Consider the following 26,008-nt stretch of genomic DNA (forward strand, 5'->3'; position numbering starts at 1 on the left):
TTTATATTTTATATTTTAGGTTTAGTTACTATCACACTAAAAATGCTTTTTCACAAAAGTAGAGATTTTGTGAATCACTGAATTTTGAAGGCTATAGTTTTTTTATTTTTCTGCGTACAAAGTTACAAAAGTCATGTTAGGGCTTGATTTTTGTGGAATGGGTTGGAGTTTTTATCTGTACCATCTTGGGTCACATAATATTTTTTGATCACTTTCTATTCTGCTTTTTATGAGGCAGAACTTTTAAGAAACAGCAATCTAGGAATTGGTTGGGGTTTTTTACGCCATTCACCGTGTCATAAAAGTGATAAGTAGATTTTGGGTACTCACCGTAAAATCTCTTTCTTGGAGCCTTCATTGGGGGACACAGGAAACCATGGGTGTATGCTGCTGGGACTAGGAGGTGACACTATGCAAATAAGAAAGTTAACTCCTCCCACGTAGTATACACCCACTGACCGGAGCTGAGGAGATCAGTTTGTGTAAAAGCAGTACGAGGAGAAGCTTGAAAACCAGAACATTCCGGATCCATTGAAGTCTTAGAAAAGGGCGTGTGCTGTGTCCCCCAATGAAGGCTCCAAGAAAGAGATTTTACGGTGAGTACCCAAAATCTACTTTTCTTTATCGCTTCATTGGGGGACACAGGAAACCATGGGACGTCCTAAAGCAGTCCCCAAGGGTGGGAAGAGAAAAAAACCCCCCGAAAACAGGGTTAGCAGAGACAAGATTCCTTGACCGGAACCTGGTCCTAGACCCCGCAAGGAACCCCTACCCGGCCAGGGGCCGAAGTACAGGCGAAGAGTTAGAGTACTTAGGGAGTACTAAGAACTAGTGTAAAATACATGGGGAATAGGATGATCAGGAGAAACTACATCCTCTGAGGTCTGTACCTAATAAGCCAAGGAGCTAAGGCGACTGACAGCAATAGGTCGAGCTAAGAAGAAGAAACCCGACAGGCCCTGGAACTACGTTTGAGAGGGGAAGAATGAGCGAAGAACTAAGGCACCTGGTAGAGGTAGGTGCCAGGTAAGCGGAGGCCAAAGGAGCCTTGGCCCATTATTGCCGCAGGATGATTAGACGGGAAAACTGACCGCCTAAGAGGGTGCAAGGGAGTCAAGATACTTGAGAAAAGTGTAAGGGGATTCCGCCATAGGGGAACCTGACCTGTTGATTCTACAGCACCTGAGGGAAGTGATCTGACTCTAGTGGACGAACCAGCCTGCAGGCGGGGAAAAAAATATGGGAGACAATACCCCTGTCTATGGAAGGGGTCCAGAGAACCTGTGAGGTTCGGAGAAAAATGACAAGGTTAAGGAGCCAGAGGAATTCCAAGAACCAATTCTCACTATGACGTGATAGACAGGAGAAGGGAGCCCTAGCATCTATAATGATGTGACTGGGAAACTCGAACCCTGGAATCGGGTACTGGGTGACCATTGCGGTGAACTATGGGAAGGAGAATCCCCATGGGGGAGGGCTCCTGTGAATGACAAAAGGCACAAGACCTGGCATGTATGACCTGAAGTGGGAGAAGGAAAAACCCTTTCGAGGGGGACTCCGAGAAAGGTGTAATACTATTGTATGTTCTGAGGATTTCGATAGCGTTAGGGCAATGACCACCAGAGACGAGTTCTTGGTACAAGATGTTTATAACATGTAACCACGGTAGATACACAACGGAACAAACACAGTAGTACACACACACGAAATACCTTCCCGAAACGGAGCGAAGGGGATTCCCGGGACCACGCACCGGACTCCCCCAGGGAGACCACCAGAGCGAACCCATATACAGGGACTGTCCGGCAATCACCCCGGAAGGCCTAAATGCGCAGCAGCCGGGACACAAGGGGCAAGTGGTAAAAGTCCAGGAGTGTCCGTACGGAATGATAGTCCAGAGTGGTTACGAACCAGAAGGAACCGGGCAGACGTGCTGATCAAAGACGGCAGAAGGAGTCCGGGCACAGCTTGAGAAAACCGGGTATGGTCCAGAGTCGGTCGGTAGTCTTTCAGGAAGATCCAAAAGGCAATCAGGAAGTAGAAGCAGCAAAGCAGGAGCACACAGCAAGCAGTATACTCAGGCACTGGACTGGGCTTAGAGGCGGCCTTTTAAGCAGCTGGACAGGAAGTAGGGCAACAGAACATTAAACTCCATGTTAACTCCCCCCCCCCCAGAAACGGCCTCAGGACGGATCAGGGCCCGGTTTGTCCGGGTAATGTCGATGAAACTGAGCAATCTTCCGGGGTGCCCGAATGTTACCCACCGGTTCCCAGGAATCGTCCTCGGGGGCGTACCCCTGCCAACGTACCAGATACTGAAGCCGACGACGATGGAGCCGGGAGTCAATAATGTCCTCAACCACGAACTGCTCCTCGCCGTCGACCATCACAGGCGGAGGAGGAGGCACGACACGACCATGAAACGTATTAGGAGAAACGGGTTTGAGGAGATGAAAGACCGGGTGTACCTTCAGATGGTGCGGTAACCGCAGCCGACAGGCCACAGGGCTCACGATCCCGGTGATCTTAAACGGACCGATGAATTTTTGTCCCAGCTTCTGCGAAGGAACACCCAATCTCAGGTTTTTGGTGGATAACCATACAGAGTCCCCTACCTTATACATGGGTGCCGGTCTCCGGTGAGTGTCAGCCGACCTCTTGTAACGCTCCTGAGCCGTAGCCACAGTGTCCTTTAGAACCTCCAGATTTTGTCGTAGCTCTGTCAATCTGTCCTCCACCGCAGGCACCGAAACCATAACCGGTGACCTAGGCAAAATAGTCGGATGGTAACCCAAGTTAGCAAAAAAGGGCGTTACCTTAGTGGAACTGCTCTGAGTGTTGTTATACGAGAATTCCGCCAACGGAAGCATCTTCAACCAATCGTCCTGCAGATGGCTGACATAACATCGAAGGTATTGTTCCAGGGTTTGATTAGTCCGTTCGGTTTGCCCATTCGTCTGGGGATGGTATGCAGAAGACAAACAGACATCAATCTGGAGTGCCGTACAAAACCCCTTCCAGAACCTAGACGTGAACTGCACGCCCCGGTCAGAGATGATCTCGTTCGGTACCCCATGCAATCGGAATACGTTCTGGATAACCAAATCCACTGTCTCTGTGGCTGAGGGAAGACCGGTACACGGAATAGAGTGAGCCGCTTTTGTCAACCGATCCACCACCACTAAAATGGTATTGTGACCGCCGGAGACTGGCAACTCCACAATAAAATCCATTGAGATAGACCCCCAAGGGCGAGATGGCACGGGTAACGGTTGGAGGAGTCCCGTAGGAGCCACACGAGGGACCTTGCACCGGGCACAAACCACACATGAGTGGACATAGTCCTTTACATCCTTTAAACAGGTAGGCCACCAGAAAAAACGGCTTAGAAATTCCTGCGTCTTCTGTACCCCCCTATGACCAGCCAACACGGAGTCATGGACCAACTTGAGAACCCGAAGTCTTACGGCCTCCGGGACATAAATGCGTCGTTCTCTCAACCACACACCATTCCGAAGAACAAGAGTTACATCATTCGGGGGGCAGCAAGAAATACGTCACCATCATAGGCCAGCTTGATGTCCTTCCACAAGTCCTGGTCCTGGATTACTCCAACGAAATTGGCATCTGATAACACGGTCTGAGACGGGGTTCCAGGCACGGAGTCCACGGCATGGATTCGGGACAAGGCATCGGCTTTCCCATTACGTGAACCTGGACGGTATGTAACGATAAAATTGAACTGGTTAAGGAACAAACTCCAACGGGCTTGCCGTGGAGACAGACACCTGGCAGACTTAAGAAATTCCAGATTACGATGATCTGTGAGTACTATCACTTGCTGCGCGGCTCCCTGTAAGTGGTGTCTCCATTCCTTGAAAGCTGAAATAATCGCTAACAATTCCTTGTCCGCAATGTCATAGTTTCTTTCTGCAGGGGACAACCGGCGGGAAAAGAAAGCACACGGATGCAAGAGACTCTTGTCCCCAGTCCTTTGAGAAAGGATGGCCCCTAATGCGTAGTCGGAAGCGTCGACTTCCACGATAAAGGGAAGTGCGGGATTCGGATGTACCAATATTGGCGCTGAGGTAAAACAAACCTTGAGACGATGGAATGCTTCCTGGGCCTGGGCGGACCACACAAACTTCTGTCCTTTCTTGGTCAACAGAGTGATGGGACGAACGATCTCTGAAAAATTACGGATAAAGCGTCGGTAAAAGTTGGCAAAACCGACAAAGCGTTGTACCTCTTTAATGTTTCCCGGTTCCGGCCAGTCTAGAATTGCTTGTATCTTGCCAGACTCCATGTTCAGTCCCTGAGGAGAGATGACATAACCTAAGAATTGTATTTGTGAGGAATGGAATTCGCATTTCTCCAGTTTGATGTACAGGTGGTTTTCCCTCAGCCGGGTAAGTACGGTTTTGACGTGCTCCTGGTGTTCCTGTAGGGAATCAGAAAAGATTAGGATATCGTCCAGATAAATCACCATGAATTGGTCCATGATATCCCTAAAAATATCATTAACTAGATGTTGGAAAGCCGCGGGAGCGTTACAAAGTCCAAAAGGCATCACTAGGTACTCAAAATGTCCATACAGACATCGGAACGCGGTCTTCCACTCGTCTCCGGGACGTATGCGAAGTAGATTATATGCCCCACGGAGATCCAATTTGGTGAATATTTTTGCCTGTTGGACCCTCTCCAATAGCTCAGGAATCAACTGTAACGGATACCGGTTCCGGATGGTTATTTTATTCAGTTCCCGGTAGTCAATACAGGGTCTCAGAGTCCCCTCTTTCTTTTTCACGAAAAAGATGGGTGCCCCTGCTGGTGAGGTAGACGGGCGAATAAATCCCTTGGCTAGACTTTCGTCAATGTACTCTTTTAATGCTTCTAGCTCAGGTGCCGCCAACGGGTAGACATGACCAAATGGAATCTCCGCCCCTGGGAGTAAGTCTATGGGGCAATCATACGGTCTATGCGGGGGAAGCCGATCGGCTTTTCTTTTGTCGCATATATCAACAAAGTCATTATAAACCGGTGGTAGAACAGGTACCTGTACAGTGCCCTCCGCAGTCGGTGTTACTGGAACCGGAACAGTTGGACTAATGGTCGGACTACTCTGCGGTGGGAAGGATATTTCCTTAGTCTCCCAATTGATGACTGGATTTGTAGACCGTAGCCACGGAATACCTAAAATAATCGGAAAATGAGGAGAAGAAATTATCATGAACACAAGGGTCTCCTGCTGACCTGGCTTCATCACGCATTCTAGCGGTACTGTTTCCCGATCAACTGGTCCAGAGATTAACGGAGATCCGTCTACCGTCTCCATGGTAACCGGTGAGGATCTTTGCTGAGTCCGGATACCGTGTTTCCTGGCAAAAGAGGAGTCCATGAAATTTCCCCCTGCCCCAGAATCTATCATTGCAGAGGTAGGTATTAGCTGTCCCTCCCACCGGATCTGAATGGGGAGCGAGCAATGGGTATATTTCCCTTCTGAGTCCTTCGGTGAGGTGGACATTACAGTCAAGGGAAATACCGCATCCAGGTGTCCACTTGCCTCAGAGATATCGGACTCTGCGTCCGTGTTGTCACACTCCGCCATGGCTGCCAATACCTTATTTGGGCGATTCGGACGTTTCGGGCAGTCAATCAAGAAATGGTCCGATTGACCGCAATAGAAGCACAAACGCTCACGGAGCCGGTGTTCACGACGTTCGTTGGTCTCTCGCTTTTGCAGAGAGTCCACTTGCATAGGAACGTCCTCGGCCTCCCGTGGCGTCCTGAGAGCGGGTTCTCTGGAAGGAAACGCAAAGTTGTTTACACGGTTTACAGCTGCCCATCTTTCCTGTCTACGTTCCGTCAAGCGGGTATCAATACGCACACAGTGCTGGAGAAACATTTCAAAATCCCCTGGTGACTCGGAACGAGCTAACTCGTTCTTGATGGTACCGGACAAACCTTTTCTGAAGACAGACAATAACGCATTGTTTCCCCAGTCGGTGTCTACCACTAACCTCTTGAACTCAGTGGCGTATTCAACGACAGAACGCTTTCCCTGACGTAAGGAAAGGAGAGCCGATTCAGCGGTGGCACGGCGATTCGGATCATCAAACATTTGCGCCATTGCGGTCAGAAAGTCATCCAGGTGATTTAAACGGATGTCCCGATTCTCTATCATAGGATTAGCCCAGGCCAGTGCTCGTGAGGTTAATAACATGATTATACATAACACCTTGGACCGGTCAGAACGGTAATAATCAGCATGTACATCAAAAAATAGTATACATTGGTTCACAAATCCACGAAACTGACTACGATCACCATTGAAACGGAATGGGGGTAACCTAGGCATACCGGCAGCTGATACGGACGTAGTGGGGGTGGCTTCCTGAGCCTCCACTCTGACTTGCAAATCCTGAATAGCCGGACCCAGTACCTGGTGATCATGGCCCAGCTGTGCCTCCACATCTCTAAGTTTAGTTTGTACAGCCTCCATCTCCTGCTGTAAGGAGTTAATCATGGAAAAGAGCTGATCTACTCGTGTCTCAGTCATTGCCCCAGCGAAATCCTCTTATGGCCTGAGTATAATGTAATACTATTGTATGTTCTGAGGATTTCGATAGCGTTAGGGCAATGACCACCAGAGACGAGTTCTTGGTACAAGATGTTTATAACATGTAACCACGGTAGATACACAACGGAACAAACACAGTAGTACACACACACGAAATACCTTCCCGAAACGGAGCGAAGGGGATTCCCGGGACCACGCACCGGACTCCCCCAGGGAGACCACCAGAGCGAACCCATATACAGGGACTGTCCGGCAATCACCCCGAAAGGCCTAAATGCGCAGCAGCCGGGACACAAGGGGCAAGTGGTAAAAGTCCAGGAGTGTCCGTACGGAATGATAGTCCAGAGTGGTTACGAACCAGAAGGAACCGGGCAGACGTGCTGATCAAAGACGGCAGAAGGAGTCCGGGCACAGCTTGAGAAAACCGGGTATGGTCCAGAGTCGGTCGGTAGTCTTTCAGGAAGATCCAAAAGGCAATCAGGAAGTAGAAGCAGCAAAGCAGGAGCACACAGCAAGCAGTATACTCAGGCACTGGACTGGGCTTAGAGGCGGCCTTTTAAGCAGCTGGACAGGAAGTAGGGCAACAGAACATTAAACTCCATGTTAACTGAGGGCAAGTTCTTTCAAAAGAGAACTGAAAAACCCGGAAACCTGACAAAAGGGCTCGGCCTATGTCGTCGGCCGAAGCACTAGCCGACCAGGGGAGGGACTCCTATCCCTGGAGGATGACAAGAAAGATGTGACGGAAGAATGAATGAAATATTCTTCTTATTATTATAAAACGCGTCATCACGTCACAATAAGAAGTGACGACGAAGGGAAGGAAATGAGTGAGAATATGAGAGTATAAATGGTTGGGCAGGAACTTGCAGGAATGCACAAGCTTCTGAGACCAAGCGGTGGCGAGTGGTCGCGGAATTTGGTATGTCAGGGTCATCGGAGAGATCTAGCATATCCCCAAAAGCCATTCAGAATGACTACGAGAGGGGAAAAAAAAAAAGGTAGACCCGGGGTAGGGGAAATGAAGACCCCTCTTGGCCTGAAACGGAAGCAGGTCATGTCTAGGTGTTAACTGAGATTGGCAGAGCAGACGTGGGCCAGACGCTGCAGTGTTGAGTGTTCGGGTGGAAACACCCAGTGGTCTGAGCATTCAGGGCTCCCTGAAGAATTCTGCTGTGGAAAGTAGACAGACAGTTATATGAAACCTTACAGCTTGTCCGGAAGAGTGGGCCCAAAGACTGGGCCATCAGGATACTAGAAGTCCCTTGGTGGAGCTGGTCCTCCGTGGAACCAATGCTGGGTAGGCGATCCTGTGCCTGGTTCTTAACTTCATCTGTTGACTATGGGGGGACTGAGGAAATCTGATCTCTATCTGAAAGAGAGAAAATGTAAGAAAAGATATATGGTCTTAAACCTTTACAGTGCCGGGCCGGAACCCTAGGGGGGGGTGCGGCCAAGGCTGTTCTAGACCAAGGAATAGGCAGGTACCAGAATTACCACGAACCACCCAGGGACGGTGGCAGGAAGCAAAACGGACAACCTACTGGTTAGCGGACAGAGCTGCACCTTGCCTACCTCAATTGAACACCAAAATGACAGCTATTTCAAGAAGCGATGCAGCCAACTTACGGTCAAGAGAGAAAAACCCTACCTTGTGGCTACCTTAGATGAATGGTGCGAGGTCGGGTAAGGTCCCGGGCCACTGGGAAGGGACCAAATGAGAGCTGCTGCTGCTGTGCTGCGTCATGGGGTCCGTGGCTGCTGCAGGGAGTGAATCACACGACCCTCCAGTCAGAAGGTCGCGTGTTGCCTTACCTCAAGATCACGTTACACGTATGGTGTGAGGTAGGAGATGGCTGCAGATCGCTGAGAAGTGAACTGGCCAGGGAGTCCTGGCTTACCTTCAGGTTACCTGAATGAGTAGTCTGAAGCAGGAGAAAACCCCCGGGTCACTGGGAAGCAACCTGATGACAGTTGCTGCCGTACCACGTTAGGGGTCAATGGAGACCACAGTCCTTGCCTCAGTTGAAGAAGAAGGAGATACCTGACCCACCAGGTGAGGTAGTACGTTTGACTCGCTGGGTCGTAAGTGGGCAACACCTACCTATTACGGTATCCAGCATCTGGTCTGGAGAACGCTAGCCCCTTGGATGGCGAACAGGATCATCGATCTTGAATACTGGCACTGAAAGTGACAGTTGCTGCCGTACCTGAGACCACAGTCCTCGCTTCAGTCAGAGATGAAGGAGATACCTGACCCGCCAGGTGAGGTATTACGCTTGACTCGCTGGGTAGTGAGCAGGGCAACACATACCTGTTACGGTAACCAGCTTCTGATCAGGAGAAAAGCTAGTCCCTTGGATAGTGGGCAGGATCAGTGGTCTTGAAACCTGGCACTGAATGCGACAGCTGCTGGCAGGCCGCCTCATATTGCAGTGCTGGATGGAGCTCTCGCCTGGGTCGAAGATGAGCGGAAGGCTGAACAAGGCACTCAAGCCTGCTGCTGTATCCGGCTTCTGGTTCTGATAAGTGCTGGCCCATAGGTAAGTGGGCAGGCTCCCCAAATTACTCTCACGCTGTAGTAGACAGGGGGATATAGAAACGCTGCACACAATATATAGAGGGTACGTTTCAGAAATACTAGCACACCGGATGGTGGGTAGGTGGATAGAGAAACACTGGATAGTGGATACTGGCACCCTGTTAGATGGGCCGACATATAGAGACACAGGTACACAGGCAAGTGGACTGGTCTATGGAACCCTCAATCAGAATGGCGGACGGGTTGATAGAAAAAAACCTTTAGCACACTGAAACTAACAGGTGCACATAGGGACCTGACACCCTAAACAGTGGGAAGGGTCACACAACGCTGTTACAGTGGTGTAGACAGGTACGTATGGAAACCCTGTTACACTGAGTAGTGTAAGGGCTTGTGAAAACCGTGATACACCAAAGCCAACAAATGTATGTAGAAACGCTGGCCCACGGAACAGCGGGCAGGATCCCCAAAGCACCTGGGTATTGGAACATCAGGCATGACACAGACACTGGCACACTGGATAGTGAACAGGTACAGGGAAACGTTGGCACACAGGAGCAGGTCAGTGCCTAGGGAAACACTGGCCCACTGGATAGTGGACAAGTAGGAGACTAGCACACTGATGAAAACTAGTACATAAAGAAACACAGGCACACTGGTGTCACTTGCGCACAGGTAGAGACTAGTGTAGAGAGAAAAAAGGCAACTGCGCACTGTAACCGTCAGGTGGCACGCAGAGACACTGACACGTGGGACAGAGGACAGGTACATGAATACACAGGGCGTAAGCATGGAACACACTGGAAAAAACTGACCAGTTCACGGAGACACTGGAACGATCACGGAAAGGCCAAGTCATGGATCACCGGGTAACAACGTGTGTAGCGAGATGTGAACTTCTGATTGCTGGGTAGAGCGCTATAATCTATCCGTAACCTGACGGATAACCAGGTGTAAGGACAGTACTCTGGGGATGATTTAGAATGCCGTAGTAACGTCCATAATTTGTGCCACAGGCGCATAATACCGCTGCACACCTAGGATTAGTAATTAGTGCTACCGGCGGTAAATATCTGGGAGACAGAATGGCAAACTGACAATGAACACCCAGAAATCAGGAGCACATCTGGGCTAGGAGGGATGTGTGTACAACACAACACAAGACAGGAGACAATAAAATTGTGCGACATACGGCTGCTTCACAAAGCGGTATCCTAGTGAATGGGCCTGTCCCCTCACCAACAGGACTGCATGTTCAGGGAGAACAGTACCCTGGAGAATGAGCCCTGAGGGGGGGTTAGGTGCCTGTTGGAGGGCTCAGATGTGGCGCACTGAATGCTGCAAGATGAGCAGGGGTCTTTAATCACTGTCAGAGGGGAGCGCTGGGTCCAGCACTGCCTGCGGGTGAGCATAGCGTCGCAAACAGCCTGGGAAGGGAGAGTCGCAGCGGTGTCAGGAACGCTTACCCGGTCGGTGGAGCAGCCCTGGCGGCGGCTCAAGCAGCGCTCACCCGGGCGAGCACGGACGTGGCGGCGGCACCGGTGTCTGCAGGATCGACCTAACCGGGCGGAGGCGGTCGGAGATCGCGGCGGCGGCAGCGCCGCTTACCCGGAGGCAAGGGCCGGCGAAGGCTCAGGGATGACACGCGCCGGGGATTGGCGCCTGGAAGTGACGTCAGATGCCGGGAGGAGGACTGAGGCCGCGCGAGAGGAAAAGAGGCGGGAGATTTGAAAAACCCGCGCGTGCGGACAGAATACCGGCTGGGGGCGTGGCCTGGAGGGCGTGCAGATACCGAGGGGTGCCGCAAAGCCGGGAGCTAAATTTTGATGGAGCCGATGGAGCCGCAGGCCGCAATGGAGCCAGGGGCTAAAGTTTAAAGGCAGGCCGCTGGGGGATGGGGGGACGCCGGGTAGTGGGCGCCACGGCAGGGGGGCCGATCGGGGGAGCGCAGCTGGGTGGTGCTCTAAGGGAGATATGGGACCCCCTGACCCAAAGGGTGAAGGGGCAGGGGATTATGTAGACGGGATCCTTCCCCCCCATAACCCGGGACGGGGGAGTGCAGAGTACTTACCCTGAGGTCCCGGCTTGTCTTGAGGTGATCCTGGATGCATCCTGGGAGGCGAGTGAAGACATCTCGATGGTCCTCCTGGGGATAGGGGAGACCGGAAGGGTACCTCTCCATCCTAGGTACGGTCTTCGTCCTCCTACCCCACAATCAGGCTCGGGAGCGAGAAAGTTTTTGGGGAGGGGGGCAAGGACCATCCGCCTGTCCCTCTGTGCGGATGCCCCCCAAACCGCTTGAAAGTGTTAGGGGGGTAGGGTCCTGCCAGACAGACACGGAGGACAACGGAAGTGGCGGACGGACCCCACTTCTGTGCGACCGGTCTCTATGTGGGAGAGCAGGGTGAGCGATTACACCCTGTCGCCCGAAGAGCTGTGTCTGAAAAACAAAGGGAAAACATTAATAAAACACAACAATACAAACCTGAGGGGCTGAGAGCAGCCCCTGTGTGTCCAACCTCCTCCGACACTAAGCAAAAACTGATCTCCTCAGCTCCGGTCAGTGGGTGTATACTACGTGGGAGGAGTTAACTTTCTTATTTGCATAGTGTCACCTCCTAGTCCCAGCAGCATACACCCATGGTTTCCTGTGTCCCCTAATGAAGCGATAAAGAAAAGATAGTTTTATGCTACGGATCACTACGATTCCAGCGACACCACATTTATATTTATTTTTTTTTATGTTTTGTTACTTTTAAACCATAAAAACTAATTTATAGAAAGCAAATAGTTTTTGCATTGCATCCATTCATCAAGAATGGCCACTTTAGAGCTAGAATGCTGGTTGGAGAGTGATTACAGCTTGTCTCTTCAGAATTCCCTATAGGTGTTTTATTGGATTCAGATTAGGAAACATACTTGGCCACTGAATCACTTTCACCCTATTATTCTTCACAAATACAAATGATGGTCACTTTTCCAATGTTACAATAATCTAAAGCACAAATCTACCAAGAGCTCAGAGTGATGGTAACTAGTGATGAGTGAATAGAAACTACTGCATTTGGGTTTGGAAAATGCCTACCGAGTACTATTCCAGTACTTGTCACCACTATAAAAATGCTCGATTTCCCCCTTGACTTGCATTAGGTTCATTATTCGTGATGAATACTGGAATGGTACTTTGGGATTCGTTACGAATAATCCAAACACGAATAGTTATTATTTGCTCAGCACTAAATTGGTAACATCTTCTTTTTCATTATAGAGTTGTACATCTGTGAATTCATAATACCATCACTGAAATTTAGTTCCCCGACACCAACAGCACTCATTGAGTCTCACATAAACACCCTGCTAACACCATGTTTCACTGCAGCCACTAAGCATTTTTCTTTGTATTCCTCCTCACCTCTGCGATGCCATACTGTTTTGAATCCATCATTTTCAAAAAGATTCACCTTGGTATTCTCACTAGAAATAAGTATAGAGTCTCTGTAGCCTTCATATTTTTCGTTATGGGTTGTGGCAAATTGTAGGCAGGCTTCTATGTGTGTGATATTTTGGAGAGGGTTTCTTCGTGGACAACACTGATGCATGCCATTCTTCTGCAGTGTATGTCACATTGTGTCACAGGAAACACCCTGGTTTAGCTTCTTTCTTTATCTAACTGCAGTGAAATTGCATGTTGACTTTATTTAAACCCTTTGATCAGAAGATGCTTTTTAGTTGTTAACTTGCACAGGCAGCCTGGACAGCTCTATGAAAGGATTTCTTATTTGTTGCTTTTTGTATCACTTTTGCTATTCTGACGGATAAGTAAAGCTTTGCTGATCTTGAATCCTTCACCTTTCTTTTGTAAAGAATTTATTTTCTTTCTAAGGTCTTGTGACATTTCTCTTCCATGTGGTGCCATTTCTGTCAGCATGAACTGGGAATTTTCTTTAAAGGGACTGTATCGTCTATTTTTTTTTGTAGGCCAAATCTGCAAACAATATTATTAGAATTGTGTAACAACTATTTTCTTAATGTAATTCAACTTTTATATATGTAAAAAATTTTTTTATTAAAAATACTTATAATTGCCAGTAGGGGGAGCATCTTCCTGTGTACACATCCAACAGCTATAGTAATCCTTAGGAGAATTACGATAGCTGCAAATTTGGGCAGTCACTAGATGACATGCCTATTCTCCTCCCTTTTTGGGTGTTACACTGCACCCAAAAGGGGAAGAGGTGTATTTCATAGTAATGTGTCGCCATTTTCTGGGTGACTGTATATGAATTGTACAGCTCCACCCGGAAGTAAAGTGGAAACACATTTTAGTCAGACAGGAGCAGCAGCATGGTACGGTGCCCTGGAGAAAGAGCAGCCTTACTGCAGCAGGTCCCTGAAGATCAGCGTTCACAGGAACGTGGAGATGACTCAACCATTAGCAAGTATACACAGACACACACGTACTGTTACACATATATACACTGACTGTTACACATATAGACACTGACTGTTACACATACACTATATCCACTGACTCTTCTCAGCCCCCACACACACACATATACATACACACACACACACATATACATACATATATATATACACTGACTGTTTATTATATATAATATACACACTGCGGTAATGGAATCCTCCCGGTACCGCCACTGCTCCTTCAGTCTCCCTTGCGGCGGCAGGTCTGCTCCCGCGCGTGAGATGGAAGTAGCAGTGAAAACGAAAGTAAACAATAGAAAGAAAAAAACCAAATACTCACGTGTCTGCAGACTCCCGGTGCCATGCCGGCTCCCAGCTCCTCATCCGGTAACGCTGCACCGGCTGTGTCCTCTCAGGCACGTATGATGGCGGCAGGACCTGGCGGTGGATCACCTGATGTGGTCACCTGACCCATCAGCTGATCGCAAGTCTTTTTGCCACCCGGCTATCAGCTGATGCGTCCGGAGACTTCTTCAGCTGATCACCGGCAGCTCCTGCAGCGGTCGTACAGGAGTCAGCAGGGATGTGTGTATGTTTGGTTTTTTTTTTTCACAGATTCATCAGCTGATTGTATAAATGCCGTTTATACAATCAGCTGCTGTGTGATATGATTCAGGCACTTGATCCTGACACATGATCTGATCGGTTTGCCTTCCAGCAAACCGATCAGATGATATTGGATCCGGATTGGACGGCGCGGGACCCTGACCCAGGATTACTGCGGAGGGGGGTTCTTTATTTCATTAAAGATGGAGTCACTAATTGTGTTGTGTATTATTTCTAATAAAACAATTTTTCTGTGTTGTTGTTTTTTTTTTTTTATGTTTACTAGAAATTCATGGTGGCCATGCCTAATATTGGCGTGACACCATGAATTTCGGGCTTAGGGCGAGCTGATAATATAAAGCTAGCCCTAACCCCATTATTACCCAGCTAGCTAACCGTCACAGGGCAGCTGGAAGAGTTGGATACAGCGCCAGAAGATGGTGCTTCTATGAAAGCGCCATTTTCTGGGGTGGCTGCAGACTGCAATTCGCAGCGGGGGTGCCCAGAAAGCATGGGCACCCTGCACTGCGGATTCCAATCCACAGCTGCCTAGTTGTACCTGGCTGGACTCAAAAATTGGGCGAAGCCCACGTCTTTTTTTTATTTTAATTATTTCATGAAAGTCATGAAATAATTTAAAAAAAAGGGCTTCGCTATATTTTTGGCTCACAACCGGGTACAAATAGGCAGCTGGGAGTTGGGGGCAGCCCGTACCTGCCTGCTGTACCTGGCTAGCATACAAAAATATGGCGAAGCCCACGTCATTTTTTTGGGTGGATAAAAAATCCTGTATACAGTCTTCAATGGAGTATGCTGAGCCTTGTAGTTCTGCAGCTGCTGTCTGCTGTCCTGCATACATTATTGGATGTAGGATGCTGAGCTTTGTTGTTCTGCAGCTGCTGTCTGCTCTCCTGCATACACTATTAGATGTAATATGCTGAGCCTTGTAGTTCTGCAGCTGTCTGCTCTCCTGCATACACTATTAGATGTAATATGTTGAGCCTTGTAGTTCTGCTCCCCCTGCCTCTCCCTCCAGCATACAGTCCTGGATGGAGCATGCTGAGCCTTCTAGTTCTGCAGCTGTCTGCTCTCCTGCAAACACTAGTGGAGAATGAAGAATATTGAAGAAGGAAATGACATCAGACCTTTTTTCTTTTTTTAATTTTTTAAACCATCTTCAATGACATTGTTCAATGATAAAACCGCATAAAAAACCAGTGAGAAAAAAAACGTATTAAAACATCATGCATTGTTGCCGCAATTTATGTCAACAGGTGTTTTTTTTTGCTAAAAAAAATCAATGGTGGCTCAGTAGCTGGCACTGTATGGTGGCTCAGTAGTTGGCACTGTACGGTAGCTCAGTAGATGGCACTCACTGTACGGTGGCTCAGTAGTTGGCACTGTATGGTGGCTCAGTAGTTAGCACTGTACGGTGGATCAGTAGTTTGTACAGTATGGTGGCTCAGTAGTTTGCATTGTACGGTGGCTCAGTAGTTGGCACTGTACAGTGGCTCAGTAGTTGGCACTGTATGGTGGCTCAGTAGTTAGCACTGTACGGTGGATCAGTAGTTGGCACTATACGTTGGCTCAGTAGTTGGCACTGTACGTTGGCTCAGTAGTTGGCACTGTATGGTGGCTCAGTAGTTAGCACTGTACGGTGGCTCAGTAGTTGGCACTGTACGGTGGCTCTGTAGTTGGCACTGTACGGTGGCTCTGTAGTTGGCACTGTACGGTGGCTCAGTAGTTGGCACTGTATGGTGGCTCAGTAGTTAGCACTGTACGGTGGATCAGTAGTTGGCACTGTACGTTGACTCAGTAGTTGGCACTGTACGTTTGCTCAGTAGTTGGCACTGTATGGTGGCTCAGTAGTTAGCACTGTACGGTGGCTCAGTAGTTGGCACTGTACGGTGGCTCTGTAGTTGGCACTGTACGGTGGCTCTGTAGTTGGCACTGTACGGTGGCTCAGTAGTTAGCACTGTACGGTGGCTTAGTAGTTGGCACTGTACGTTGGCTCAGTAGTTGGCACTGTACGGTGGCTCAGTAGTTGATGATGATATGATGTGTAAGGGTAGGATTAGATTCACAGCTGTGCAGACAGTATCACACAGGAGAAATACACAACTCAGCACACAGTATCACATATGAGGATTAGATACAGCTCAGCAGACAGTATCACACATGAGTATTAGATACAGCTCAGCACACAGTATCACACAGGGGAGGATTAGATACACGGCTCAGCAGACAGTATCACACAGGGGAGGATTAGATACACAGCTCAGCAGACAGTATCACACTTGAGAGGATTAGATACACAGCTCAGCAGACAGTATCACACAGGAGAGGATTAGATACATGGCTCAGCACACAGTATCACACAGGAGAGGATTAGATACACGGCTCAGCACACAGTATCACACAGGGGAGGATTAGATACACGGCTCAGCACACAGTATCACACAGGATAGTATTAGATACACCGCTCAGCACACAGTATCACACAGGGGAGGATTAGATACATGGCTCAGCACACAGTATCACACAGGGGAGGATTAGATACACGGCTCAGCACACAGTATCACACAGGAGAGGATTAGATACATGGCTCAGCACACAGTATCGCACGGGAGGATTAGATACACGGCTCAGCACACAGGATCACACAGGAGAGGATTAGATACACGGCTCAGCACACAGTATCACACAGGAGAGGATTAGATACACGGCTCAGCACACAGTATCACACAGGGGAGGATTAGATACACAGCTCAGCAGACAGTATCACACAGGATGGGATTAGATACACTGCTCAGCACACAGTATCACACAGGGGAGGATTAGATACACGGCTCAGCACACAGTATCACACGGGAGGATTAGATACACAGCTCAGCACACATTATCACACAGGGGAGGATTAGATACACAGCTTAGCAGACAGTATCACACAGGAGAGGATTAGATACACGGCTCAACAGGCAGTATCACACAGGAGAGGATTAGATACACAGCTCAGCAGACAGTATCACACAGGATAGTATTAGATACACAGCTCAGCAGACAGTATCACACAGGATAGGATTAGATACACGGCTCAGCACACAGTATCACACAGGGGAGGATTAGATACACGGCTCAGCACACAGTATCACACAGGGGAGGATTAGATACACAGCTCAGCACACATTATCACACAGGGGAGGATTAGATACACAGCTCAGCACACAGTATTACACAGGAGAGGATTAGATACACGGCTCAACAGGCAGTATCACACAGGAGAGGATTAGATACACGGCTCAGCAGACAGTATCACACAGGATAGTATTAGATACACAGCTCAGCAGACAGTATCACACAGGGGAGGACTAGATACACGGCTCAGCAGACAGTATCACACAGGAGAGGATTAGATACACGGCTCAGCACACAGTATCACACAGGGGAGGATTAGATACACAGCTCAGCACACATTATCACACAGGATAGGATTAGATACACAGCTCAGCACACAGTATCACACAGGGGAGGATTAGATACACAGCTCAGCACACAGTATCACACAGGGGAGGATTAGATACACAGCTCAGCACACATTATCACACAGGATAGGATTAGATACACAGCTCAGCAGACAGTATCACACAGGAGAGGATTAGATACACGGCTCAGCACACAGTATCACACAGGGGAGGATTAGATACACGGCTCAGCAGACAGTATCACACAGGAGAGGATTAGATACACGGCTCAACAGGCAGTATCACACAGGAGAGGATTAGATACACGGCTCAGCAGACAGTATCACACAGGATAGTATTAGATACACAGCTCAGCACACAGTATCACGCAGGGGAGGATTAGATACACGGCTCAGCAGACAGTATCACACAGGAGAGGATTAGATACACGGCTCAACAGGCAGTATCACACAGGAGAGGATTAGATACACGGCTCAGCAGACAGTATCACACAGGATAGTATTAGATACACAGCTCAGCAGACAGTATCACACAGGATGGGATTAGATACACAGCTCAGCACACAGTATCACACAGGAGAGGATTAGATACACAGCTCAGCACACAGTATCACACAGGGGAGGATTAGATACACGGCTCAGCACACAGTATCACACAGGAGAGGATTAGATACACGGCTTAGCACACAGTATCACACAGGGGAGGATTAGATACACGGCTCAGCACACAGTATCACACAGGAGAGGATTAGATACATGGCTCAGCACACAGTATCACACAGGAGAGGATTAGATACACGGCTCAACAGGCAGTATCACACAGGAGAGGATTAGATACACGGCTCAGCAGACAGTATCACACAGGATAGTATTAGATACATAGCTCAGCAGACAGTATCACACAGGATAGGATTAGATACACAGCTCAACAGACAGTATCACACAGGAGAGGATTAGATACACGGCTCAGCACACAGTATCACACAGGGGAGGATTAGATACACGGCTCAGCAGACAGTATCACACAGGAGAGGATTAGATACACGGCTCAGCAGACAGTATCACACAGGATAGTATTAGATACACAGCTCAGCAGACAGTATCACACAGGATGGGATTAGATACACAGCTCAGCACACAGTATCACACAGGGGAGGATTAGATACACGGCTCAGCACACAGTATCACACAGGATGGGATTAGATACACAGCTCAGCACACAGTATCACACAGGGGAGGATTAGATACACGGCTCAGCACACAGTATCACACAGGGGAGGATTAGATACACAGCTCAGCACACATTATCACACAGGGGAGGATTAGATAAACAACCATGCAGACGTTGACAGCTGGGCGAGGGAGGGGGTTTCATTACAGAAGGTAACGGCAGGGGGCTGATGAGAGCACAGGGAGGACACACACACCGGCGGCCGCCAGAACGGGGCTGGGGACAGCAGAGGGACCAGACGGTAACGGCAGGGGGCTGCTGAGAGCACAGGGAGGACACACACACCAGAGGCCGCCAGAACGGGGCTGGGGACAGCGGAGGGACGTGATTTAATAACAGACGGTAATGGCAGGGGGCGGGGGCTGGTGAGAACAGAGGGAGGGAGGGTTGTGTGATCGGTAACGGGGGGAGGGGAGGCATCCCGAACTTACATCCCGGCGGTTGACAGGTGTAAAGTGGCGCAAAGAGCATGGATTTAATCTCCACAAAAATGGCGCTGAAATCTTCCCATTGCTGTGATATGGACAGTCCAGGGGGCGCGTCCAGATCACAGCACACACCCACTGTAACGTTACACATAGGGTCGGATGGCGACCACTGTTCTCTATGCACAGGTGCTGCCATAAAGGAGTGTGGAACTGTCGTTACAGATACAGAAATCCAACATGGCCCCCAGTGCATACAGTAACATTAGAATAACATAAAAACTAAATAAGCTACGAATTTCATTTTGAATAACAAATACTTCATTTCAGAATCACTTATTTTAATAAAAAATAAAAAAAACGCGATACAGTCCCTTTAAGTAATTCCCATTTATAGTCAATGTTCTGCTGGAAACCTGTTTAATGAATTCGACTTACCTGTGATTGAATCCTTGTTAATTAGAATGTTGTAGTCTAAACTTTGGCCTTGTTCCTAAGACTTTCATTCAGGGTATTGATGTTTGCAATATGGTCTTGAATAAATTTGTCAGGAAAATTTATTTTTTGGGTGTTCAAAGAAAGCTTGCTTCCAATCAATGTCCCAGATTTGTTGTAGTATTTTGAAGTACGGTATCTCATAGAAAAGTAGAAAAGGTTGATTTTCAGATAAAACTGAAGGTTGGATGTACTTATTTATGCCAAGCACTGTATGCATGTATATATATATATATATATATATATATGTATATATATATATATATATATATATATATATATATATATATATATATATACAGTGTATATATATTATATATTGTGTGTACATGTGTGTGTGTGTGTGTGTATATATATATATATATATATATATATTACTGACCAAAAGTTTGGACACACCTTCTCATTCAAAGAGTTTTCTTTATTTTCATGACTCTAAAAATTGTAGATTCACATTGAAGACATCAACACTATGAATGAAAACATGTGGAATGAAATACTTAAAGTGTGAAACAACTGAAAATATGTCTTTTATTCTAGGTTCCTCAAAGTAGCCACCTTTTGCTTTGATTACTTCTTTGCACACTCTTGGCATTCTCTGATGAGCTTCAAGAGGTAGTCACCTGAAATGGTTTTCAAGCAGTCTTGAAGGAGTTCCCAGGGATGCTTAGCACTTGTTGGACCTTTTGCCTTCACTCTGCGGTCCTGCTCACCCCAAACCATCTCGATTGGGTTCAGGTCTGGTGATTGTGGAGGCCAGGTCATCTGGCGTAGCATCCCATGACTCTCCTTCTTAGTCAAATAGCCCTTACACAGCCTGGAGGTGTGTTTGGGGTCATTGTCCTGTTGAAAAATAAATGATGGTCCAACTAAACGCAAACCGGATGGAATAGCATGCCGCTGCAAGATGATGTGGTAGCCATGCTGGTTCAGTATGCCTTCAATTTTGAATAAATCTCCAACAGTGTCACCAGCAAAGCACCCCCACACCATCACACCTCCTCCTCCAAGCTTCACGGTGGGAACCAGGCATGTATAGTCGATCCGTTCACCTTTTCTACAAAGACACGGTGGTTCGATCCAAAGATCTCAAATTTGGACTCATCAGACCAAAGCACAGATTTCCACTGTTCTAATGTCCGTTCCTTGTGTTCGTAGCCCAAACAAGTCTCTTCTGCTTGTTGCCTTTCCATAGCAGTGGTTTCCTAGCAGCTAACATGTGATAGTGTCTCCTCGGCTTCCTTTTTTTTTTAGAGACAGACTGACAGGGAAAGAGACAGACAGGGAAAGAGAGGAAAAGAGAGAGGCAGGTTAAGAGACAGACACAGATAGGTAAAGAGACAGACACAGACAGAGAAAGACACAGGGAAAGAGACAGATAGAGAAAGAGAGGTAAAGAGACAGACAGAGAAAGAGACAGACAGGGAAAGTGATAGACAGGGAAAGAGATTGAGACAGATGGAGAAAGAGACAGAGACAGTCAGAGACAGACAGGGAAAGAGACCGACAGACAAAGAGCGAGAGAGACAGAGAGATATATACAGACAGAGAATGGGAGAGAAACAGAGAGACAGTTTACTATCCCGGGAGTTAATACATTCTATTTATACATTCTATCCCGGGAATGTTAATAGATTCTATTTTGTTAACAACAGTTATTAACCCGGGCGAAGCCGGGTAGTACAGCTAGTGTGTATGTATGTGTGTGTATATATATATATATATATATATATATATATATATATATATATATATATATATATATATATATATATATACAGTGTCATATGAAAAAGTTTGGGCACCCCTATTAATGTTAACCTTTTTTCTTTATAACAATTTGGATTTTTGCAACAGCTATTTCAGTTTCATATATCTAATAACTGATGGAATTAGTAATATTGAAATGAGGTTTATTGTACTAACAGAAAATGTGCAATCCGCATTTAAACAAAATTTGACCGGTGCGAAAGTATAGGCACCCTTATCAATTTATTGACTTGAACACTCCTAACTACTTGTTACTGACTTACTAAAGCACTAAATTGGTTTTGTAACCTCATTGAGCGTTGAACTTCATAGGCAGGTGTATCCAGTCATGAGAAAAGGTATTTAAGGTGGCCACTTGCAAGTTCTCCTATTTGATTCTCCTATGAAGAGTGGCATCATGGGCTCCTCAAAACAACTCTCAAATGATCTGAAAACAAAGGTTATTCAACATAGTTGTTCAGGGGAAGGATACAAAAAGTTGTCTCAGAGATTTAAACTGTCAATTTCGACTGTGAGGAACATAGTAAGGAAATGGAAGAACACAGGTACAGTTCTTGTTAAACCCAGAAGTGGCAGGCCAAGAAAAATATCAGCAAGGCAGAGAAGAAGAATGGTGAGAACAGTCAAGGACAATCCACCTCCAAAGACCTGCAGCTTCATCTTGCTGCAGATGGTGTCAATGTGCATCGGTCAACAATACAGCGCACGTTGCACAAGGAGAAGCTGTATGGGAGAGTGATGTGAAATAAGTCGATTCTGCAAGCACACCACAAACAGAGTCGCCTGAGGTATGCAAAAGCACATTTGGACAAGCCAGTTACATTTTGGAAGAAGGTCCTGTGAACTGATGAAACAAAGATTGAGTTGTTTGGTCATACAAAAAGGCTTTATGCATGGAGGCAAAAAAACACGGCATTCCAAGAACAGCACTTGCTACCCACAGTAAAATTTGGTGGAGGGGCTGTGTGGCCAATGCCAGCACCGGGAATCTTGTTAAAATTGAGGGTTGCATGGATTCAACTCAGTATCAGCAGATTCTTGACAATAATGTGCAAAAATCAGTGACGAAGTTGAAGTTACGCAGGGGATGGATATTTCAGCAAGACAATGATCCAAAACACCGCTCCAAATCTACTCAGGCATTCATGCAGAGGAACAATTACAATGTTCTGGAATGGCCATCCCAGTCCCCAGACCTAAATGTCATTGAAAATCTGTGGGATGATTTGAAGCGGGCTGTCCATGCTCAGCGACCATCAAACTTAACTGAACTGGAAATGTTTTGTAAACAGGAATGGTCAAATATACCTTCATCCAGGAACTCGTTGAAAGCTACAGGAAGCGACTAGAGGCTGTTATTTTTACAAAAGGAGGATCTACAAAATATTAATGTCACTTTTATGTTGAGGTGCCCATACTTTTGCACCGGTCAAATTTTGTTTAAATGCGGATTGCACATTTACTGTTAGTACAATAAACCTCATTTCAATCCAGAAATATTACTCAGTCCATCAGTTATTAGATATATGAAACTGAAATAGCTGTTGCAAAAACCCAAATTGTTATAAAGAAAAAAGGTTAACATTAATAGGGGTGCCCAAACTTTTTCATATGACTGTATATAATGTGGTGTATGTAATTTATGTTGTGGCATATATGTTTAATAAAGTTAATAATTTTAATACGGTAGTCTGAAAATTGGTTTTGGCGTTAATATCTACCTATGGTATTGAATAGTAGTATGTAAACTTTTGAATGTATGGTCAGAATTAATTTTATATTCTTCCAACTGTCATGGCACTAACCTGATGTAGTTTGTCAATTTTCTTAGCCGATAGATCACTATTGATGAGCTGAATGATGCGGTTTTTCTTTTCTTGAGAAATTGTCTTCATGGCTGCGTCTCGATTTGAACCAGTGACCTTTTCCTTGGGAATCAACCTAATAACACACTAAGCTAGAAAATGTAAGAACAAGTTGTAATTTGTAGCATTCAGGTAGAAAACAATATCTCAAAACCAAGAGCAAAACAGTGACAATGCAGTGACATGACAAAAATCTGCATACCTAATCAGACGATAAATAGTTGCAAGTCAAATGTAAGTATGAGATAGCCAAGATGATTGTCTATGAAATGAAGGTGATCTCACGCTCAAAGCTGCAGTGGATGGTGAGATATGGAGCCTGAAAGTCAAAAGTGCAAAACATTATTACCCTTTTGCTCATCAGTGTACATACAGTCTAATTGCTAACATAGTATTTCAATAGATGTTGCTTGGCAACTCAGAAGTCACTTAGGGGTAGAGATGAGCGAACTGGCCGTGGTTCGGCTCGAGCTCGGTTCGCCGAACGGAGGTCTCGTTCGAGTTCGGTTCGTCGAACGTTCGACGAACTGAACTCGAACCAATAGGCTATAATGGGAGGCAATCACAAACACATAAAAACGCATTATAAATGTACACATACAGTTAATAAACATTGCCATAACACTTACCGGTCCCCGCGATCCCTCCTGCACTGTCTCCTGCCGCTATTCCATCCGATGATCGCTGAATCCTCCCGGTGACCGGCACTGCCAGCAGTGATGCAGGACCTATCGTGACGTCAAAATAGCCATGTGACCAGTCACGTGGCTATTATCTCATTGGCTACAGACTGGTCACATGACTATGACGCGTCATGTAGGACCTGCGAGTGCATCTCTCCGGTACACGGTGCACATTTGTGTATCGCCGTGTACCGGCGACATGCTGTAGCTGACTCCCCGTTCCGTTAGGGACCGGCTGACACACCGTTGCCATAGCAACGCAGTTAGCGGTGACGTCACCGCTAACCGCGGCTCCGGGAATCACATGATCGGAGCCCTGTTGCTATGGTAACGCGTCTGTGACCGCCAGCAGCCAGCAGCACTTATCTCTCACTCCGTGAAGGCTGCACGCTGCTTTCCGTGCAGCCTTCACGGAGTGATTTCTGCACGGGAAGCAGCGTCTTCCCCCATGCAGCAGTGATGGATCAGAGCTGCATTTGTTGAATGAGAAAGACAGAAGACCATGGATCGTGGAGGGCTGACAGGGGGTAATAAAGATGGAGTCTCTAATGTGTCTGTGTATTTATTTCTATTAAAGTATTTTTTCTCTGTGTGGTGTCTTTTTTTTAACCCTTTATTGGAGATTCTTAATGGCCGGGTCAAACGTGCCTGACATTAAGAATCTCTGGCTTAATACTAGCTAGTAAAACAAAGCCAGTATTAACTCATGATTACCCAACAAGCCACCCGGCTCCAGGGCTGTTGGAAGAGTTGGATACAGCGCCAGATGATGGCGCTTCTATGAGAGCGCCATTTTCTGGGGCGGCTGCGGACTGCAATTCACAGCAGAGGCGCCCAGAAACCTCGGGCTAACCTGTGCTGCGGATTCCAATCCCCAGCTGCCTAGTTGTACCCGGCTGGACACAAAAATGGAGCGAAGCTCACGTCGTTTTTTTTTTAATTATTTCATGAAATAAGTGAAATAATTAAAAAAAAGGGCTTCCCTATATTTTTGGTTCCCAGCCGGGTACAAATAGGCAACTGGGGGTTGGAGGCAGTCCGTGGCTGACTGCTGTACCTGGCTAGCATACAAAAATATGGCAAAGCCTGCGTCATTTTTTTGGTGGGCAAAAAACTTCTGCATACAGTCCTGGATGGAGTATGCTGAGCCTTGTAGTTCTGCAGCTGCTGTCTGCTCTTCTCCATACAGACAGACAGCAGCTGCAGAACTACAAGGCTCAGCATACTCCATCCAGGACTGTATGCAGAAGTTTTTTGCCCCCTGAAAAAATTATGTGGGCTTCGCCATATTTTTGTATGCTAGCCAGGTACAGCAGGCAGGTACAGCTGCCCCCAACCCCCAGTTGCCTATTTGTACCCGGCTGGAAACCAAAAATAAAGGGAAGCCCTTTTTTATTATTTCATGAATTTCATGAAATAATTAGAAAACAAATGACGTAGGCTTCGCCCCATTTTTGTGTCCAGCCAGGTACAACTAGGCAGCTGGGGATTGGAATCCGCAGCACAGGTTGGCCTGAGCTTTCTGGGCCCCACTGCTGCAAATTGCAGTCTGCAGCCGCCTCAGAAAATGGCACTTTCATAGAAGCGCCATCTTCTGGAGCTGTATCCAACTCTTCCAGCACCTGCCTGCTATACCTGGCTAGCATACAAAAATATGGCGAAGCTCACGTCCTTTTTTTGTAGTTTTTTGGCAAAAAAATAAAAAATGCTTCCCTGGATTTTACATTGCCAGTGAAGGTAACACCAAGTAGTGGGGGTTAGCAGCCAGTAGCTGCTTGGATTACCCTTAGCTAGCAATACAAAAAATGCAGCGGGAGCCCATATATATTTTTTTAATTATTTATTTAAATAACTAAAAACAAAATGGGCTTCCCTGTATTTTGATTGCTGGACATCACAGTG

General features: G+C 47.0%; 1 protein-coding gene across 2 annotated transcripts in view; it reads left to right on the plus strand.

Annotated features, from left to right (window-relative positions):
• ADORA1 (adenosine A1 receptor) overlaps positions 1–26,008 on the plus strand; it is a 219,646-nt gene that overhangs the window by 31,212 nt on the left and 162,426 nt on the right. Inside the window, exon 1 of one of the 2 annotated variants that reach the window (XM_075335564.1) lies at positions 19,119–19,210. The exons of the other annotated variant lie outside the window; for it this stretch is intronic. The gene's annotated coding sequence lies outside the window, so the exon portion shown is untranslated. Of the gene's footprint in view, positions 1–19,118; positions 19,211–26,008 lie in introns of those variants that run through there. 2 annotated transcript variants of the gene reach the window in all.

The sequence above is a fragment of the Anomaloglossus baeobatrachus genome, chromosome 2 (assembly GCF_048569485.1).
Source record: "Anomaloglossus baeobatrachus isolate aAnoBae1 chromosome 2, aAnoBae1.hap1, whole genome shotgun sequence".
Classification (NCBI taxonomy): domain Eukaryota; kingdom Metazoa; phylum Chordata; class Amphibia; order Anura; family Aromobatidae; genus Anomaloglossus; species Anomaloglossus baeobatrachus.